Source organism: Oryzias latipes, chromosome 14, assembly GCF_002234675.1.
Source record: "Oryzias latipes chromosome 14, ASM223467v1".
Taxonomy (NCBI): Eukaryota; Metazoa; Chordata; class Actinopteri; order Beloniformes; family Adrianichthyidae; genus Oryzias; species Oryzias latipes.
The window spans coordinates 30590473-30597200 of record NC_019872.2 but is presented as its reverse complement, the minus strand read 5'-3'; the positions used below and the strand labels follow the sequence as shown (position 1 = coordinate 30597200).

The 6728-nt window shown below is 46.2% G+C and overlaps 1 long non-coding RNA gene across 8 annotated transcripts; it reads left to right on the top strand.

Annotated features, from left to right (window-relative positions):
* Positions 1-943: 943 nt before the first annotated feature.
* Positions 944-6079, top strand: LOC101155654. 8 transcript variants are annotated; one of them, XR_002874631.1, is made up of 8 exons: positions 944-1097; positions 3181-3239; positions 3428-3642; positions 3724-4059; positions 4157-4342; positions 4461-4628; positions 4705-5232; positions 5308-6079. It is a non-coding gene; the product is annotated as an uncharacterized LOC101155654 (long non-coding RNA). The 8 variants fall into 8 exon arrangements; XR_002874630.1 differs by having other exon boundaries at positions 944-1111; XR_002874629.1 differs by lacking the exon at positions 3181-3239.
* The last annotated feature ends 649 nt before the right edge of the window (positions 6080-6728 follow it).

Here is a 6728-nt window from a genome sequence, read left to right as displayed (position 1 = left end):
GTCTTAGCCAGTTTACACACCGAAGCTACGTTTAACTTAACCACCTCTGACTGTCTCCGTCGGGCATCATTACCGCCTGCGTGAATCACGACTCGACGGAACCTGGACTTACTCTGAGCTAACATCCTAAGGTTTCCCTCGATGTCACCAACTCTGGCCCCCGGATATCACCTGACTGTAGCCGCTGGGAGCTCCACGTTTCTAACTTCAGAAGAGCCTATAACCAGAGTTTAGTGTTCAGCGGGTGTGTCGCTGAGGGGGGAGAACCTATTACTAACGTGGAGTCTCGGGTGCTCTAAGTTTTTGCGTTTAGCACTATGTTTCCTCCCAACCGGTACAAACCCCTGACTGTCTCCCGGCTGTTGGGAGGGCGCTGGGGTGCTAGCTAAGTTAGCCCTGGTAGCGCGGCCCGCGCTACAAGTAACGACCTGGCTAGCCGGCTTAGCTTCCACTGTGCGGAGCCGCGCTTCTAACTGCTCCAGCCTGGCCTCCAAGTCTAACACAAGACTACACTTAACACACCTACCCCTATCTTCACTAAAGGAGGCAGGATCATCACTAAACATATGGCACATGGGGCAGGAGAGAAATGGGGAGACGGAAGGAGTGGTGGCCATGCTAGGTTTTAAGCTAAGGCTAGCGGTGTTTAGGTAAAGAGAAGTGGTTTATTTAGCAAAATGAGAAAAGTGAACAGCAAGCGGTTTAACAGTGGTGAATTCGCTAATAAAAGGTACTAGATGTGAATATTAACCCAGATAACCCTTAGAGTAAGCAATAGTAGTAAGGCTAATGCCAAACAAGAGGACAGCAGTCACACAACTAGCACTGGGAATAGCTCACCCGGAAATGACGTCACAGGAAGTCCACCCAAAAAAAAAAAAAAAAAAGAAAAAAAGTGTGTTTCTGTCTCTAAGAACCTTCAAGGGGGGGGGGGGGGGGGGGGGGGCTCCATCTGCCAGGTGCTGCAGTTTGGACTGCATCCCTTCCTCTTCCAACACGGTCCATGAAGACATGGAGGACAGTCTGGTGGATGACCTGGACTGACCTGCACAGAGTCTGAACTGGATGGGTTAGTGGGGGACGACACTTCAGTTCATGTGAGTCAAGGCAGGTGAGCGTATACTTTTGGTACTATAGTGTACATGTGAGTACATCACAGAGATGCTCTGCAAAGTTCCTCAGCAGCTGGTGGCAGATAAATTCTGATGCTGCAGGTTTCCTGCTCTGCAGTGGCCTGGAGTGAGAAACCTGATGTAGTTTGTTGCTGCATGAAGGTCTTTGTGGATGCTTTCTTGTCTAAAGTTCTGTCGTTGTTCTGAGGAGAACAAAGTAGCAGGATCTTCCAGAAATAATTTTAACAATTTTTATTTACAAGTATTTACAAATACATTTATATTAACAGATATATTGAATACGGAGCCCGTGTCCTGACATTAAGATATAAAAATATATCTTGTTCCCACAGATTATTATCTCGTTCGCACAAATACTATTGCGTTCCCTCAAAATACTATTGCGTTCCATCAAAATACTATTCCGTTCCCTCGAAATGATTAAGTCGTGCGAACGCAATAATTAATCCGTTCGAACGCAATAATTATTCACGTCATAAGTCATTCACGCGGATATGCTCTCTGTACGCCAGCAAAAGCCGCTTTCAGCGGTAACTTCCGTGTCTCTGTGACCCATATTCGTTCAAAAAAGGAACATGAAAAACAAAAATGATCACTTTATTACTGTCTCAATGAATATAAGAAAAATATCAAAAGATTTATGATAACTAGTCTGCTTTGTCATTCGATAGCTCCTGCTAGGCTACTACTAGCGCCGCCGCAGAGCTCTTTGATGTATGCTGGCATTTGGGCAACTGGCTGGTCGGTTGACAGACAGCTGATATTGTAGTTCACATTCACACACTGGTGGTCGCTCCGCTGCCAAACACAGGCGCCCGCCTACCACCAGAGGCAAGGTGGGGTTCAGTGTCTTGCCCAAGGACACTTCGACTCATGGGCGTGCAAGGCGGGAATCGAACCTGTAATCTTATGATCATGGGTCGACCGCCCTACCGCTGCACCACGGCCGCCCGAATAATTATTGCATTCGAACGGATTAATTATTGCGTTCGAACGACATAATTATTGCGTTCGCACGAGTTAATCATTTCGAGGGAACGGAATAGTATTTTTGAGGGAACGCAATAGTATCTTGTGGGAACGGAATAGTATTTCGTGCGAACGAGATAATAATCTGTGGGAACAAGATATATTTTTATATCTTAATGTCAGGACACGGGCTCCGTAATTTAAAGATTTACATATTTATTCGCTTTGTTCACTCTGGGTGTAGTACATTTCTTGTCCACTAGATGGTGCCAAAAGTGGTGAACAAAATAGCTGGTTCCCCCCAGTTAAAAAAAGGTCCTCAATGCTCATTGAAATGACTTGAAACGTTCAAAAGTAACAATAAATGAAAATTTATTGAAAGTTAAATAATCACAATCAGCCATTACTTTTGAGTTGATTAACAGAATTATTTGAAAAACAAACTAATGAAATAGGGCTGGACAAAAATGATGGGACCCACAACCTTTTGAAGCAATCACTGCAATGAAACGGTTTCTGTATTTGTCAATGAGCCCTCTGCACCTGACCACAGGTATTTTGGCCCCCTCCTCATCAGCAAACTGCTCCAGTTGTCTCAGGTTTGATGGTGTCTTCTCCAAATGGCATGTTTCAGCTCCTTCCACTGATGTTCAATGGGATTCAGATCTGGACTCATAGGATCCACTTCAGAATGGTCCAACGCTTTTCTCTGAGCCATTCTTGGGGTTTCTGGCTGTGTGTTTTGGATGGTTGTCCTGCTGGAAGACCCATGACCTGCGACTGAGACCAAGCTTTCTGACACTAGGCAGCACATTTCTACCCAGAATGCCTTGATCATCTGGAGATTTCATTCAACCTTCCAGACAGCCCCAAACAGAACTGAGCCTCCTCCATGTTTCACATTAGGGACAGTGTTCTTTTGGTTGGATGCTTCATCTTTGAGTCTACCAACATAGAGCTGATGTTTCTTACCAAAAAGCTCCAGTTTGGTCTCATAATTTTCCCAGAAGCTTTGTGGCTTGTCAACATGGATTTTTGCAAATTCCAGTCTGGCTTTTTTCTGATTTCCTTTCAACAGTGGTGTCCTCCTTGGTTCGTCTCCCATGAAATCCACTCTGGCTCAAACAACCACGAATGGTGACACTGATCTACCTTGATCTAGGAGTTCACCTTTAATGTCTTTGGAGGTCGTTCTGGGCTCTTTGGATACAGGTCCAACTATCCGTCTCCTCAGTTTGTCATCAATGTTCCTCTTAATCCAGGGAAGTTGGCTACTGTCCCGTGGGTCTTAAACTTCTGACTAATATGTGCCACTGTGGTCACAGGAACTTCAAGCTGCTTAAAGATGCGGAGCAGATGTGGTCTGTGACGTCTGCACTGGAACAAACGACACGCCCTGAAGTCCTGTCTGACCTGCCTTGCTCCTTCCTGGGAGGAACACCTTCAGCCTCATTTGAAAGCAGCTGCATTGAAGAAACACAAGCTGGTGGGACCCTCCAAGAACCTGCAGGAGAACATCTGCTCCTCCAGTCATGATGAGGTGATGAGGATGTTCTGTCACACTGATCACAATCTGTTCTCTCTGCTCTGTGGAAGAACGTAACACCGTCTCATCTCACAGCTGCTTCAACAGCAGGTGGAGGAGAGTGAGGAGGTCTTCCCTTAGATGATCCGTCCCCTCCAGAAGAGAAGAGGTGAAGTAAAGAACAAGATCAGATTCCAACAGCTAACTGAAGTGAGGCGGGTCAAAGGTCTTCAGAAGGAGCTGCAGCAGGAGATGACTGAGCTGATTAGGAGATGCTGTGAGCGTCAGCAGAGACGGGATGGCAAAGCAGTTATCTGTCACTTAAACCTGTGTTCTTTGTGATATGAAGAAATCAAGTCAGCGTGGTATTTTGTCATTTTCTCACTGAGTGAAGATGCCTGAATGCTTCCCATAACCTGCAATGATTGACATGTAATTGTGTGATAGTGATTGACAATTTTCACCTTTTGTAAGAATTCAAAACACTTTGTGTGAACATGACTTTTGAAACCCTGTTTGTTTCTCTCAGGAGCCACTGTCGCACATTTCCAGCCATATCTCCTTGAGGGTTTGGTGCGTTGGAATGATGAAGGGATGGAGGACGCTGTCAAAGGAAATTCCTCCTTCCAGTTATTTGAAACTACAATGAGAGAGGCCGTGGAGCAACTCAGGAAGCCCTGGGATGAGCGTTATCGTCCTCCTGGAGCATAAACGGGTAAGAAATATATACATTAGTTATTCTGCAATTGATCTATTTAGCTCCTAATGTCACGACAGCACTGAGAGCTTTTTTTCCTTTGTGTGGGTGAATTGCTTGACTGGCCATGCTCCAGACCCCTGAAGAGGAGGACAGGCTGCTGCAGAGAGTCGATGAGCAGGACTTCCAAGACTGTCCCAGTGTTAGATGACCCCCACCTTGATGTTGTTGCCAGCCCCTCATCTTCACCTCAGCCACGACCGCACCAACTGAGACTGAAAGCAGCCCTTCAGACGAGGCAGAGGTGAAACGTTTTAATCTGTTTATAGGACCGTCTTTTCATTTCAGTCTCATTCCTAACATTCTTTTGCATTTATTAGTGGGCTGTTGTTGGACCCGATGGCATAGCTGGCTGGGACAAAGTCCAGGATCTGGCTTCTTACTGGTGGGACTCCGTGAGGCTCCTTACCTCACTGACCCCCAAGTTACAGAGGCCATTGGATCATGGACGGCTCTCCTGGATGTGGATAAAGAGCGGGTCATCTACCAGCCCCGGCACCAGCCTCAACTTACACACGGCCGCTTTAAGGCACCAAAACGCTCCGGGGTGACACCAGGAGTGGAAAGTGTCAAAAGGTGTCTCAGTGGACATCCTGGGGGTCCAGCTCAGTGGCCAAAAACCAGCCGCTTGGTTCAATTCAATTCAGTTTTATTTGTATAGCCCAAATTCACAACAACATGTTGAGGCTGTATGCATCAAGCTTAGCAGATTACATGAGACTCCCACCAAAAAGGTTGGAGGTGGTCCAAAACCCTCACGGATTACTACCATACCCAGGATTTAGTGCAGAGGCTGATGGATCCATGATCCAGCTGTTTGAGCTCAATCAGAGGAAACTCCTTCAGTGGTGAGCACAGCTCGTTATTTTCTTCTATTTCACAGACTTTTCCAACATTATCATAAAACCTTTGATTCATTTCAGGTTTCAGCGGCGGCAGAAAAACCAAGAAATGAGGCCGAGGACACTCATTGACTCCACCCGAGCCAGTTGCTGTAGCTTCAAGCGACCTTCCAGCTCCAAGGGAAAAAATGGATGAGGCACCACGTCCACACCTGGGCCAAAATTCAAATGGATTCTCCCTCTAAATAGAGCAGGACAGGCTCCTGTTCTGAGACCTGCTGCTGCTGCTGCTGCTGCTGACAGGATGAAGTGCCCCATCACACCTGCCAGCAGTGTAAGTGGAATGATTCCACCTGTGTCGGCACCTGGCTTACTGTTGGGGACCATCATTCTAAACCGCTTATGCATTTCCTGGAGCCACAACATGCAGTGGCGGCTTCATTCCCCCGACTTCACCTGCTGTCCCTGTGTCACGCTCCACACAAAGGAACAGGCAAAGACGGGCCTGAGAGGAATAAAGCGGCCTCCACAAAAGGAAATGCATACGAGGAGTGAACTATAATACCGGCAGCAAATGTGGACAGCCCAAAAGAAAAGAATAGTCGCTCCAAAAATGCCACATTTAGCTCCAAGGATTCAAATGGACGATCATTTGGATGGTTGGCAGAACAGCACAAAGGCAGATCAGCTCCTCCTCTTCAGTCATACCATCGTCATGTAGATATTACATTATTGTTGGATGTACATCTATTCTTTAGTTCTATTTTCTAAATTTCTTTCTAAAGTGTGTGATTCATGGAAGTTTACTGTGTCTTCATTTTAATAAAACATTTGATGTATTAAATCAACAAAATACAGTTTCCCAGAATTTGTTGTCAAGAAAAAAAGAAAAGATTTGTTTTTAAAATCTGTTATGTTTGATAAAGCAAACATGTCAAAGGCTTCTTTTTTTGGAAAAACAACTTGACATTCTGTCCCAGCTCAGCTGCTGGGTAGAGGGATCGCCGCCCTGGACAGGATTGGGTCCTCCACCAGGAGACAGTGCTGGATGCAGTCAGACGCTTTGAGGATGTTGGTCTTCTCCGGGCTGCTTTGAGGGTTAGCCGTGAGGTGTCTGCAGCCACAACACTTTCACCAGTGTGTACATCAGCCTGTCTTGCTGAGCTGGTGCGTACCGTTTAGCCATTTTGACTTTCTGGATCTTCAACAAGATCGTCCCTCTTGGTCCTGCAGGACAGGGTGTTGTGTCCTGTCCAGCTGGTGTAACTTCTGCGGCTGCTTATCGTGTTCCTCCACGGCGTTCCAGGCTTCCACAACCTCTGCTCTGTGCTGAGGGACAGCTTGTTCTCTGTCATGCCAATCAGGAAGAAGATTTGCACTGCAGACATCCTCCTGTTGAAAGAACAAAAGTTAAAAATCTTTCAGAGAATAAAAAGACTTGCAGTCTGTTTAAATATTTAAAAAGAAGCTACTCACAAAGGCTGGAGGTGTTGTGGCTGGTG